Below are 15,589 nucleotides of genomic sequence, written 5' to 3' on the forward strand. Positions count from 1 at the left end.
CACCTGACACCCTCCCCATGACTCCACTGCCCCACCCCCACGCACAAACACATACATCATACCAAAATTATTTCCCCTATATTTAGAGTCAAAAGACCTGGATTCAAGATCTAACTCTGCCAGTTGCTTACTGTATGACCTTGAAATGAACATGTAAGGTCTTTTAGACTCAATTTCCTCATTTGCAAAATGGGGATAATACCAGTATGACCTGTCCCACAAGATTATTGTGATGATCAAAGGAATTAGTGTAAATAAAAGTACTTTGTAGCAGTAAAGGCACATACAAATTGGGGTGATTATTTAAAAAAACCCAACTTGAATCCTTTGTAGGTGTACTTGTTTTTCCACAGTTAGTTTTCTAAAAAATAGGCATTCTTGAGTTACAAGATGAGAAGCCCTGTCCTATACATTTCTTCACAGATACATGGTGATAAAGACTAAATTTTGAGGTTTTCCTAAAAAGAATATACACCTCTTCCAGATACCCCTAACAACTGAATCAATATCCCAGTACACATCGCATTGGGCATAGGAGCTTATAGCAGCTAGCTCACAAAAAAATCCATCAGAAGGCTTTAATCTAATGTGGCACAGTGGATAGAATGCCAGGCCTGGAGTCAGGAAGACCTGAGTTCAAATCCGGCCTCAGACCCTTACTAGCTGTGTGACTATAGGCAAGTCACTTACCCATTTGCCTCAGTTCCCTCATCTGTAAAATGAGCTGGAGAAGGATGACAAACTGCTCCAGTATCTTTGCCAAGAAAACCCCAAAAGGGGTCATGAATAGATGGACACGGCTGAAAAACAATTGAATGGCAGGATGAGAGATTCAAACTCCCCCCCAGTGGAAAACTTGGAAGATGATTTGACTCTATTTGCTAAGGGAGTAGAGAGATACAGGATTTCTTGAAGTATTGATAGTAATGCAATGTAACAATTTCTGGAATCCCCTTTCTGGAATTCTTTTTTTTATTAGATTGAATCTCTATGCTAAGATGATAAACCACGTCTACTTTTCATAAAATCAAACCAAAGTGGATTTTTCTCTCTTCTTTTGCCAGAGGAACCCCATAGACAGCAGACAGGATACTGGCTGCTCAGAAGTTCCATTCTGCTAGAATCCCCTAAAGCAGGCTCACAAATTACATTTAGAGAAACATATGAAAATAATTTTATAGATTTTGCCTTATACTTCATATTAAAAGATATAATAGAGATTATAGATGATATAGATTATGCCATCCTGCAGTAGCAGGATGCTTATAGTTCAATGTGACAGGCTGTTAATTAATTATATCCTTTCCCCCACCATTCACTTTCTTTAATAATGCTGCAGAATTTTGATCTTTTAAAATAAAAGCAAACAGAAGGAAAATTCTCTGAATCCATCATTCTGCTTGGCATTACAATTATTTCCAAATGCTTCTTACTGTAAACAGACCTGACAAACTTTACAAAAATCAGAATTTCTTTGGAATTTTTGAATCATTTTTGCTCTCATATTTTACTTCCTTGGTGGTCAAGTATAGAGGCAGGAATCCACCTTTTGATAGAAAAACCACTGCAGTATGCCAAAACTGAGCATTGCAGAGCAAGCCTAAGGACAAAATAGGAAGTTTCTATGCTTTTTAATCCAGATCTGTGATTTTTTTGGTGTAGTTTACTCCCCACAAAAAAATTCTTTCTACCAATGCAAATTGGTACCTGCCCTATAACTCAGTGCCTTGTCCAGAGTCACAGACCCAGTATATGTCAGAGATGGAACTTTGGGCCCAGGGCCTTTCTATCCAGAGTGCCACAATGCTTCTCCCTTCTACCAACACAAATCACCCATAATTTCCTGTCTCAGAGAGTTGGCTCTAGCTCAGAAAAGCTAAGTAAGTTGCCCATGGTAATACCATAAGTCAGTGTCAAATGCAGGATTTGAATCCAGGTCTCTTTTAATTCCAAATCCAGAGTTTTTTCCACAGCAACAATAATATGTTACATTTACACAGTGCTTTTTGTTTTGCACTTTAATTTATGTCCTTTCATTTGTTCTTCCTGTTTTATCACTCATTCACCCACCATTCCTATTTCCAGGCTTGACCTGGGCATATTCAGATCACATAACATGGAGGTACCCTGCATCCTGAGTTTTTCCATAGGATGGATGAGTATAGCTTTCTTTGGTTGACTGCTTAGCCAGAACAGGCAATGTTTTTAAAACTAACCAGATTAAAATAGTCCCTCTTTCCTATGAGCTCTTTTCCACTGCTTCCAGGAGGTGAAGGTTACAATTAATCCAGAACATGAACCAGGAAGGGGGGAATCTTTCTGTCCCTCTCTTTTACCTTTATCAAAAAAAAGCATACAAATTATAAATTTACAATTATATAACATATATAATTATAAAATTATAAAGAAAACTGCTCTGATATTGTAGAACCAGAGAGTAAAATAAAAATTAAAAGAATCAACTGATCATACAAAAGAGATCCCTAAGGATAACTCTTAAATTCCAGAGCTCCTGGGTCAAAAAGAAAATGCTACAAGCAGCCAGAAAGAAACCATTCAAATGTGGTGGAGCCACAGTAGGGATCACACAAGATTTAGCAGCTACCATGTTAAAGAAACAGAGGTTTTGGAATATGATATTACAGAAGGCAAAAGAGCTATAATTAAAACTAAGAATAACCTACCCTGTAAAACTGAGTAAACAATTCTTCAAGGAAATAAATTGGCATTTACGAAATTGAGGACTTTCAGGCATTCCTGAATAAAACAGAGCTGAATAGAAAATTTGACTTTCAAATACAAAATGCAAGACAAGCATAAACACTTGAAACAAGGACACACACAGAGTTAAAATAAGGGGCTGGAGTAGAATCTAGTATGTTTTAGTTGATTTAAAAAAGGCAGGGGTAGCAATCATGATCTCAGTCAAAGAAAAAGCAAAAATATACTTAATTAAAAGATCTAAGCAGGGAAACTACATCTTGCTAAAAGGAACCAAAGACAATAAAGTAATATCAATATTAAATATATCCAACAAATGACACAGCATCCAAATTCATAAAGGAAAAGTTAAATGAATTACAGAAGGAAATAGACAACAAAACTATACTAGTTTGGGATTTCAACTTTCCATAAAATAAATAAGAAAGAAGTTCAGAGATGGATAAAATCTCAGAAGTTAGCTATGATAGACCTTTCCTATTACAAACACCGGAAAGCATTGGAATCAATGGAGCCTTTCTGAAAATGCTAAGTAGTATCCGTCTAAAACCAGGAGCAAGCATTATCTGTAAGGGGATAAATTTGAAGCCTTCCCAATAAGATCACAGGTGAAGCAAAGATTATTCAATATTATACTAGAAATGCTAGTTATAGCAATAATATAAACAAATTGAAGGCATAAAAGTAGGCATTGAGGAAACAGAACTATCGCTTTTTGCTAATGATGTGATAATATACTTAGAGTACCCTAGAACATCAACTAAAAACCTAGTCAAAACAATTAACAACTTTAGGAAACTTGCAGGATATAAAATAATCCCACACAAACCATCAGCATTTCTATATAGTAACAACAAAACCCGGCAAGAAGATATAGAAAGAGAAATCTCATTTAAGATAACTGCAGACAGTATTTTATATTACATATTTGGGACCCTACCTGCCAAGATACACATGTAAGTTATATGAAAGCAATTATACAACACTTCATACAAATAAATAAAGATATCTCTAAATAATTAGAGATATAGTAACTGCTCATTGGTAGGCAGAGTCAATGTTATAAAAGTGATAATACTACCTAAGTTAATTTATTTATTCAGGGCCACACCAATCAAAATGCCAAAGGATTACTTTATAGAGTAGAAAAAATAATAAAATTCATCTGGAAGAACAAAAGGTCAAGAATATCAAGGGAAATAATAAAAAATATGAAGGAAGGTTGCATAGAAGTTCCAGATTTCAAACTATATTACAAAGCAGAATTATCACAACATTCTAGAAATAGAGTGGTGGATCAGTGAAATACATTAGGTACATAACACACAGCAGTAAATGACCAAACTAATCTAGTGATTGATTAAGCCAAATACACAAGCTTTTGGGAAAAGAACTCACTATCTGACAAAAATTTCTTAGAAAACTGGAAAGCAGATTGGAAGAGACTAGGCATAAACTAGCATTTTACACTCTATAGCAAGACAAGGTCAAAATTTTTAAATGATTTAGACACAATGGATGATATCATAAGTAAATACCAGGAACATGGAAAATGTTTCCATCAGATCTATGAGCAACAGAAGAGTTTGTGACCCAACAAGACATGGAAAGGATCACAAAAAGTAAAATGGATAATTTTGAAATTAAAAGGCTTTTGCACAAACAAAACCTAATAAAGCCAAAACTGGGAAGAGGTGGGATTTTACAGCAAGTTTCTTTTATAAAGGCCTCATTTCTCAAATACATAAGGAACTGAGCCAAAATTATTTTTAAAAAAAAGATTCATTCCCCAATCGATAAATGGTCAAAGGACACGAACAGGCAGTTTTCAGGAAAAGAAATCAAAGTTATTTATAGTTGTATAAAAAATAATCTAAATAACAACTGATGAGAGAAATGAAAACAAAAACAACTCTGAGGGTACATTACACCCATTAGATTCATTAATATGATCAAAAAGAAAAATTACAAACACCGGAGGAGATGTGGAAAAAATGGGACAATAATGAACTGTTGGTGGAGTTGTGAACTAGTCAAATGATTCTGGAAAACAATTTAGACCTATGCCCACAGGGTATAAAATTATACATGTGCTTTGACACAGCAATACCACTACTGGGTCTGCATTCCAAATAATTTTTTTAAAGGGAAATGGACTTATTTGTACAAAAATATTTATAGCAATTCTTTTTGTGGTGGCAATAAATTGGAAATCAAGGGAAAATGCACCATTAGGGAATAGCCGAACAAGTTGTAGTATATAATTGTAATGGAATTCTACTATGCTATAAAAATAATGAATAGAATGGTTTCAGAAAAATCTAGGAAGGCTTTTTTGAATTGATGCAAAGTGCAGTGAGCAGAACCAGGAGAACATCATATACAATAATAGCAATATAGTAAGGATGATCAACAGTAAAAGACTTAGCTACTCTGATCAAAACAATGATCCAAGACAATTCCAAAGGACCCATGACAAAAAAATAGTGTCCACCTCAAGAGAAAGAACTGATGAACTCAGAGTAAAATTTTTTTTTTTACTTTATTCCTTTGCAACATGGAAATATGTTTTACGTGACTTCACATGTATAATTGATATCAAATTGCTTCACTTCGTAAGGAAGGGGTCCAGTGAGAGGGAGCAAAAGAATTTAGAACTCAAAAAAAATTTTTAAGTGAATGTTTAAACAATTTTCATGTAAAACTAGGATATATTTAATGAAATAAATTAAAATATATTAGGAAAAATAATTCTAAGATGTTTTTCAGAATGATAAGATCAATTCATAGCTCCACCAGCAATGTTAAATCATTAAGTAAAACCATTAATGGAGCTGCAAATCTATACAACCATTCTGGAAAGCAATTTGGAATTAAACAAGGAAAGGACTAAAATATCCATATCCTCTGATTCAGACTTTCCCCTGCTAAACTTATACTGTACACAAGGAATTCAATGACAAAAAAAGGATGATGTAGATACCAAAATATTTATAATATCTCTTTTATGGTAACATAGAACTGGAAATAAAATAGATTCTTATCATCTGGAGATAGGCTAAATAACTTGTGGTATATGAATGTAATGCAATGTTACTAGATTGTATTAAAAACTGAACAAAATGAATACTAAGAAGAAGCATGGCAACTAGCTGGCATGGTGGATAGATCACTAGATTTTAAAGTTCACAAGATCTGAGATCAAATCAGGCACTGAATAGCCGTGACCTTGGAAAGTCATTTAATTTCTCTAAACCTCAATTTATTTATCTATAAAATGAGAATAGTAATAAAACCTACCTTACACGATCATTATAAGGATCAAATGAGGTAATATATATGTAAAGCATTTGACAAGCCTTAAAGCATTAATAAATTTTAGCACAGGTTTCTATCAGTGTTGTCCATGTATTATGTCCACATGGGTTTGTCTAAATTCAGTTCAAGGAAGGTGTGCATAGATATCTATGGAATCTTTCCCACCCCTCTTGAAGTGAGATTTTTACTTCTTCCTTGAGTGAAACAGGATATGGGGGCCATAAGGCTAGCCACTCTGCTCTCCTCAGAGAGGAGGTGTGTATTTCCCTCTATCCTATTTTCCCCTGTTTATCCTTCCCTCTCTCTCTCCTTTCACCCTGTCCTTCCTCAAATGTGTTTTGCTTCTGACCACTACTTCCCCAATCCATGCTCCCTTCTATCAGCCTTACCCCTCCCCACCTTCTCTTATCCCTTTTCCCCTCCTACTTCCCTACAGGGTAAGATAAATTTCTATACCCAACTAAGTGTGTATGTTATTTCCTCTTTGAGCCAATTCCAATGAGACTAAGGTTCAAGCATTGTCTGCCAGTCCCCCTATCCATCCATGTGAGATAATTTACCCCATTCTACCTCTCCATTTCCCCTTCTCCCAGTGGATCCCTCCTTCTTACCCCTTAATTTTACTTTTTTGAATATCATCCCATCATGGTCATCCCTTTTTCTAACTTCTTAATTTTAATTTTTTTAATATCATCCCATCGTAGTCAACTTACACCTGTGCCCATTATCTATGTATACTCTCCCTAACTGCCCTAATAATAATAAAGTTCCTAGGTATCATAAGCATTATCTTCTTATGTAGGGATTTAAACAGTTTAAGTTTATTGAACGCCTTATGATTTCTTTTTCCTGTTTACCTTTTTGTGCTTGAGTCTTGTATTTGAAAGTCAAATTTTCTCTTCAGCTCTAGTTTTTGGTTGTTTTTTTTTTTAAATCAGGAATGCTTTAAAAATCCTCTGTTTCATTGAATATCAATTTTCCCCCTGGAGGATTAAACTCAGTTTTGCTGGGTAGGTGATTCTTAGTTGCAATCCTAGCTCTTTTGCTTTCCAGAATATCATATTCCTGGCCCTCTGATCCTTTAATGTAGAAGCTTCTAAATCCTGTGTAATTCTGACTGTGGCTCTATGATGTTTGAAATGTTTCTTTCTGGCTGCTTGCAGTATTTTTTCCTTGACCTAGGAGTTCTGGAATTTGGCAATATTATTCCTGGGAGTTTTCATTTTGGGATTGCTTTCAGGAGATGTTCAGTGGATTTCTTCAGTTTCTATTTTACCCTCTGATTCTAGAAAACTGGCGCTGTTTTCCTTGATAATTTCTTGAAAGATGATGTCTAGGCTCTTTATTTGATCTTGGCTTTCAGGAAGACTAGCACCTTAAGTGCAAGCCCTTTTCAGGGCTGCTTATCCACCTTTGTTCTCCACCTTCACCCAACTCTCACCTGTGGCTCCAAGAAGCTGAAGCATGTGCAGCAGCAACAGTCCTATAAAACTGTCTCAGCAAATGGGTTAAACCAGGCTGCAGGTAACTGGCAGGCCTCAGACATGTTGGTGAGTTAGAGGAATGTCTACCCCAAGCACACAAAGACTTTCTCGAGCAGAATGGGTGGATGAAAATAATTTGTTCCAATGGCCATGGAGGCAGCTGAAGCACATGCTATGGAGCACTTAGAGCTTGATCAAGCATCAAAGATGCCAAAGTCATCCACTGCATCTCAAGCCATTACCAGTTATCTTGACTTTTGTCTGCCACTGTACTTCAGTGATTCAGGATAAAACAGTGAGGCTGATGACTTTGCACAGCTCTGCCCCATTTAAATCCAATTCACATGCAAGTAGAGACATCACCCATGGTGTCATCAATCCTCTTCAAAAATGAAAGATGAACAACAACCTCAGAGAAGAGGTAAAAGGGTAGAATTATGTCTATCTATGCCCCTTAAATACTTCTGATTTAGAGGAAATTCATTTGGGTTCATGTCACTTTTCCCGGTACCTGTCTCTTAATAGGGAAGGAATACTCTAAGCTATATCTGTGACCCTTTTCGGGGTTTTCTTGATGATAGTGCTGGAGTGGTTTGCTCTTTCCATCTCCAGCTCATTTTACAGATGGGGAACTGAGGCAAACAGGGTTAAGTGACCTACCCAAAGTCATACAGCAAATAAGTATCTGAGTCCAGATTTGAAATCAGGAAGATGATTTTTTCTGACTTCAGGTCTGGCATTCTATTCACTGCACCACCTAGCTGTGCCCCTGACACTTTTCTGAGTAAGAGGTAAAGAAGCAATAGCCATTTTAATTTACCTGCTTCAGGGCTCAGGATTGGACCAGCCAATGATCCATTAAACCTCAACTTTTTCCAAAGAAAATGGAAATTCAAGGACAGTTAGGGGATTCAGCCCTAGATTTTCAAAGGGAGTGGGGCAAAGGGGGAGGCGGAGAGGGGTGCAAGAGAGAGAACAAAAAGAAAGTCATCATTAACAGATCTTTTCCCCAGTACCTTCAACTACCTAATAGTCTTTCCTGTACATGAGCAAGTAGTAGACAACCATGTAACCCAAATATGCAATATAATTAACAAAGATGATAATAAAACTTATACTCCTTACCTCATAGGGTCGTTGTAGCAAAAATGTTTTTTAAACCTTAGAGCTCTCTAGAAATACGCACTTGTACAGGACTGCTGCATCAAATAGGAGAGATCATTATCAACACCATCATCATCACCATGGGGAAAAGTTGGGCCTAAACCTGTGTGACTTGGGTTATGAGTTAGAGTTTAAGCTAGGACATAAAGTCCTTTGCTACTTTCTTTCTCTTCTCTGGACTCATTGGTTGCTGAGCCAGCAATTTTGTCTCATCACACTTCCTGAAGAGGTACTTCTACTACCTGAGGACCTTTCTAATTACAAGGACAATCAGTATTTCTTTAGCCTCGTAAGTCCCTCAGAGTCTCTAGATCTTGGGCTAACTGGCTGAGTCTGTGACCTAAGATTAGCTACCTACCAAAAAACATTTCTTCTTTTACTGTACTATCACTAGCACTATAAATAAGGGGAAGAAATTACTCTACATTTCCAAAGGAATTTTTTTTCTTCATCTAATTTAAAATTATTCTGAAACTGTCATTTTACAGCCCATCAGTCCACGCTACTGACATGCTAATTGTGCCCTCCTTCCTGAAGCTGCTGTCCCCCTCACCAAGCAAATGTCTAAAGGCAAAGCAAAAAGAAGGAAATGTTTTGCATTCATACAATTAATTGGAACTCAGATGACATCCTCATTTTAAATCCAATGAAGTCAGGTCAAGAACGTTTATTGATTACAGAGTGGATAAGACAACATGGTATAGTAGAAAGAACACTAGACCTGGAGTCAGGAGACCCAGGTTTTTTTTTCTTTTTTAAAATAATTAATTAATTAATTTTTAGTTTTAGTTTACAACATTCAGTTCCTTGAGTTTTAGAGTTTCAAACTTACTCTCCCTCCCTCTCCTCCCCCCTCCCCACCCAAGAAAGCATGCAATCTGATATAGGTTCTATATATGCCTTCACACTAAACATATTTTCACAATAGTCAAGTTGTAAAGAATAACAGGAGACCCAGGTTTGAATACTAACTCTGTCACTAGCATATTGTGTGGCCTTAACTAGACACACGGATGGACAAACGGACAAACAGATGGATGGAAGGATTATAGGCACTTATTTAGAATTCACTATATGTTAGGCACTGGGCTAAATGCTAAGGATATAAATACAAGCAAGAAGGAAAGCTCCTGATATCAAGAAGCTTACATCCTATTGGGCAAGACAACATATAAAGAGGTGCTGGAACTCCTTGGACAAATCACACCAGCACTCTAAACCTCAGTTTCTACCAGATGCCATTAAGCACTTTTGAGAGAGGTAAATAGTTGGAAAACAAGGTTTCTGCCCTCAAACAAATTGCAACCGAGTTGAGGAAAGAATTATGAATATATGCCAAGTTAAGTCACAATAGAAGATTCCCCCTGGTACTCCATGACTAATTAACAAATGAGGGGTGTAGACAACAAGTGTCTGAGATTCACTGAATCTCAGAGCTAGATGGAACTTTTAGAAATCATATTCCTCTAATTACACAAATGAGAAAAGGGAAACTCAGAGAGATGGAGTGAGCTGTGTGAGTTCACATGGCTACTGCATGCTACAAGTTCAGGAGAGAGGGGACCCCAGAGGGGAGGTGGGACATGGATTGGTTTAAGATGGCTTCATCCACTTGATCATGTAAGCCCCCAAGGGATACAGACATGGTCTCCTAAAACTTGTATTTAACATGGAGTTTTGCTAGGGCTCTGAATACAACAAATTAATTTACTGGCCCATTAATGGGATATAATTAAACACATTCATAAGGCCAAGATTGGAATCTGAGAATGTCAAAGCTGGAAAGGACTTTAGAGATATTCTAGTCTAACTCCACACACCCTTTCTATTTATAGATGAAGAAACTGAGGCCCAGAGAGGATGGTTGGCCCAAAGTCACCTGGTTTTTTTGGTTTTTTGTTGTTGTTGTTGTCGTTGTGTTTTTTTTGTAGCAGAGCAGGGATTAGAGCCTGGTTCCTGAGTCCTAGACCAGGGCTTTTTCTCATTAGGCATTCTGCTAAACCTATAATGAGTGCCCCTTTGTCAGGTATATATCTATTCACAGCCTCAAACTTCCCTGCAATTCTTGATTTTCCTATCCAAATACAGAGAATAAAAATAAATAAAAATCGTCTTCAACTTAAGAAAAGGAAATCATTGAAACAGGCAGTGACAGCTGATCTATCATGCAACCTTTTGAAATCCTCTTTGGACTTGTCATGTGTGAACATACTGAGGGGACACTGAAGTGGAACCAAGTGGACCAAAGAAAACCGTGTGAGGTGAACTATGAAGCATTGCAGAAATCAATCCAACAAAGCCGGGTCAGTAACCTTGTCCACATGACTGGGGAAGAGCATGGGCCCCTTAGCTTCGCTCTGTACTATTGCCAGCCGCTTAATCCGAAAAAAATCCTCCAGGCAAATCCAAATACTCTTTTCTTTTCCACAGAAATATTTGTTCTCCAACCTCAGTTAAACAAAGTACTGCCTACAGCTCAAGGAAGAATGTGGCCTGTGTGTCAAATTAAAAGGAAATTTTTAAATGGAACACAAAGTTTTCCATGTCATGTAAAACAATCTCTTTATGCAATTTATGACAAGAGACTACAGCTTACTTGATCCATGTGTTATTTCTACCACTGGAGTCTGTATCAACTCAGTATCTTGGAAAAACAGAAATGCAGAGGCTGTAGGGGCCTCAGAAGCCATCGAACCTAAGCCATGCCTGGATCAGATTCTCTTCTACAATATACCCCACAAATGGTCATCCAGCATTTGCTCGAAGACCTCCAGGGAGAGAATGTACTGCCTCAAAGTAGCCCATTCTCATTTTGGAGAGTTCTAGTTAGCAAGCTTTTGTTTTTTTCTGACCTCCCCTTCTCCCACCTCCTTATATCAACCCTAAATCTGCATCTCAGCAACTTCTCCCCACTGCTCCTACCTCTGCTCTCTGGAGCTGAGATAATGACTCTAATCCCTCTTTTGTGCAAAAGGCCTTCAAATACTTGGAGACAACTATTGTGTCTCTTCCAAGTCTGAGACCACATCTAAGCATGAGATCAGGGTGGTGATTTTCACAAGCAGGAAGTAGATTTCACAAACAAACAAGCAAATTACTGCTCCCACTTTTCACAATAGTTGCTTTTCTAGAGTCTTCAGGGATAGGCTTTGTTGATGGAGATGTCACTGGGCAAGTACTTCTGCAGCTGCTTCAGCCCTGTCTCCTCAGCAGCCAAAGCCATTGAAGACTCAGAAAAGAAAGTTCTCACCACCCAAAACCTTGGCACAGTCAAATCGTTCAATATCAGAAGCAGATATAGTTTCATCAGTGGAACTAACCTGGAAGATGTATTACCGTCTACTTTGCCATTGCATAGGTCTTCTATGTCTGTTGTCTCTCTCTATTGAATTGTAAACTTCTTGAAAGTAGGAACTATCTTCCTTTTTTTTATTCTGTTCCCTCAGTATGCGCTAGCATAATGCTTTGCTCATAGTAAATACGCAACACATGCTTTTTCATTCATTTATGAGCTTTGTTGTTATGAGCTCAGCACCAACATCTATTCTTCTTGCCTCCCTCCAAGAGCATTTGCCCTAAGGTGCCTAGTGACCAAACTAGATCAAAGGAGATCAAAAGAGAGGTATCTAGATTTCAAAAACTGTTTATGCTTAATCCATTTGCCATGAAGAGTAGACTAGACTCTCTCTTCCCCACTATGTCAAATGGTGATTGATCAGCAGCCCTAGCCCTTAGCAAAATTGTCAAACAGAAAGCATTTTACTTTTTGCTTCCCCTCTATCCATCCCTTTTCTGCACCTTATCCCCAACCTCTGACATACAGGGTCTTCATACTGTCCCCAGGGTAAGGTCAATTTATGGCAATTGACAAGACAGCTTCGAGGCATCAGAATCATAGTAGACACATGGAATATTAGCACTAAAATGGACTTTAAAAGGATCTCTGGTCCAATGCACTCATTTTATAGAAAAAGAAACCGAGGTCCAGAAAGAGGAGGTGAGTTATTTAAACCCATAAAGGGAAAAAAAGAAAAAAGACTGGAATTTAGGTCTAACTATTAGTCATAGGGACAGGAACACTTCTCAAACATTAAAAAAAAAGGATAGTATATTAGGGGGAATAAAAGTCATGATTACACTTAGAGACTTGTTGTTTCTTAAAAGAATCATCCCCTATCAGATAAATCACTAGATTAAGAAAATGTCATTTCCCTCCCCACCCTCCACCCCCTGATCATGACTTAAAGTCATATAGACTATAAAATCCAAAAAGGAAGATCTGTTCCTGAAGCCGTATAGGCCGAAAACAGCCACAGTGCAGTCATTTAAATTTTGTGTACCATTATGAGTAAATGAATGAATGAAGTATTTTAGGCACATACTATGTGCAAAGTACTCTGCTAAGTACTAGGTGTACAGGTATAAAAGGAGACAATTCTTGCTCAAGGAGCTCAGATTCTGCTCAGGGATACAGCATATAGAGGAGGTTTTAAAAATCCTATGGTCCTTCGGGTATAACAGCCAAACTTACATCTTCTTTAATGTAGAACCATTTGACAGTGCCAAAGATTTTCATAGTGAGAACCTGCTTTTATGGATCTTCAGTAGTTGTGACTGTAGGTATAGAGGCAGGGGCTGTAGTGCTTGTAGAACCAGATGCCAGGTCTCAGCTCTACCTGGATTGAGTCCATGGATAATGGCTACAAGAGAAAGACTGGAAGCAGGGTTGGTGGTCTCAGTGGCACTGGTGTTCTTGGGGCTCTTGAGTTTAGGGTACTAGATTATCTCTATCTGGGTCTGAGGAGAAGTGTTTTTCCTTGTCTGGAACATGCTATCTCTTATTTTTCCCTCAAAGTGCCTTGTTGCTTCATCTAAGCTCACTTGCTTGCCCATTAGTGGCAGTTGGTTGGCAGTTATTAATTAATTAACCAATTAATCTCATCATTAGAGAAAGTACAGTCAGTTAGTAGATTTCTGAAATAGCACTGAGAATTAACAGTATGTAAACACTTAATGGAATTTCAGAAAATAACTATGTTCTCATGCTCCAATGAATCTGCAATCATTAATATGGGTCATTCCTTAATCAGTGCAAGGGTGCCAATCACACTCTCTCATCCAGTACAAATCTTGTCTGTGTTCTGCTGGGCAAGAAGCCTTCCTCTGGATCCTTTTACATTTCATGGGTACCAGTGAAACACTTGGATGGTCCCTCTCTATCTATCTGTCCACATATATGTGTGTCTGTATATATACATATGTATGTATATATGTGTGTGTAAATACATACTATATGTGTGTGTGTGTGTGTGTGTGTGTGTAAAGCCTGCCCATCTACATTTTGTCCATGATATCCTATCTATCACTTCTAAAGAATGGGTAATCATTAGCAACATGCACCTGAGCCCCCCCTCTCAATTACCCTTTGGGTTATCCATAACTTTAATGCTTCCGGGATTATGATGCACCAAAAATTCACAGCTCTAGAACAATTCAAGAAAAACATTTTTGTTTTAAAAAAGGACAGGTCTTTGTACTGGGGAGCAACTTGGAATTGTTTAAAAAAAAAACACTGTACCATTTCCAAGATGAAATCCATCCTACTTTCTCCAAAATGCTGGAAATTATATCTTAAAGCTGAGATCATTACAAATGAAATATTACTTTCCCGTAGGAGTAATTTCTTAATTAAGAGTTGTATTCCTAAACAGGTAATAGACATCAAATAAATCATTGCCTTAATCACATGTTGTAAAATCAAAGATGCATTATTAATTGTGCAGCCTTGGGCAAGTCACCTAGCCTCTTTGCATTTTAATGTCATCATCTACATGATGGGGCTTACAGATTCTACCTTACTTATCTCACGGGGGTATTGTGAGAATAAAATTTATGCACACACAAACCTATGTGCGCATTCATATACATATATACACATATATTACATGTGTACACATGTGTTGCATTTCTGTGTATACATGAACATGTATGTGTAAACCTCCAAGTATCATGCTTTTACTCATTTTTTCAACAAAGATTTATCAAACACCTTCTGACTCTCATCATAAATAGGCATAATCCAACAAAACAAATTCCCACATTGGCCATGCTCTAAAAGTCTGTCTATCTGACGGTCTGTTTGTCTCTCTCTCTCTTTCTCTCTCTCTCTCTCTCTCTCTCTCTCTCTCTCTCTCTCTCTCTCTCTTTCTCTCTCTCTCTCTCTCTCTCTCTCTTCCTCTCTGTCTCTCTCCATTTTAAGCTCATCATTTCTCTGGCAGGAGATGATTGGTATATTTCATTTTCAGTTTTCTGGACTCATAGTTTATCATTGCCTTTATCAGAGTTCTAAAGTCTTTGAAAGTTATTTTTTTCTCTATATTGTTGGCATTGTATAAATTGTTCTCCTAGTTCTGCTCACTGTGCTCTGTTTAAGTTCATAAAAGTCTTCCCAGTTTCCTCTAAAAATTTTCATTTTGTCATTTCTTATGGTCCTATAATGTTCCAGTACAGTCAGACATCATAGTTTGTTTAGTCTTTCCCCAATAGGAAGATACCACATTCATTTTCAATTTCTGGCTATTTTAAAAAGAAGTACTGTAAAATTTTTCTATACATTAAGTCCTTTTCTTCTTTGATCTCTTTCAGGTATATATAGGCCTAGTAATTGTAGAGCTGTGCTAAAGGTCATGTACAATTTTGTAACTTTTTGAGCAGAGTTCTAGATTGTTTTCTAGAACAGCTGGACCATTTCAGAGTTCCACTAATTGTGCATTATTATGTATTTTCCCACAGCCCTCAAAAACATTCTTAATTTTCTTCCTCTATCATCTTTGTCTGTCTAATGGGTGGGAGGTAGAATCTCAGAGCTGCTTTATTTTGTTGTTGTTCAGTCATTTTTTTAG

The sequence above is a fragment of the Trichosurus vulpecula genome, chromosome 3, assembly GCF_011100635.1.
Source record: "Trichosurus vulpecula isolate mTriVul1 chromosome 3, mTriVul1.pri, whole genome shotgun sequence".
Taxonomy (NCBI): domain Eukaryota; kingdom Metazoa; phylum Chordata; class Mammalia; order Diprotodontia; family Phalangeridae; genus Trichosurus; species Trichosurus vulpecula.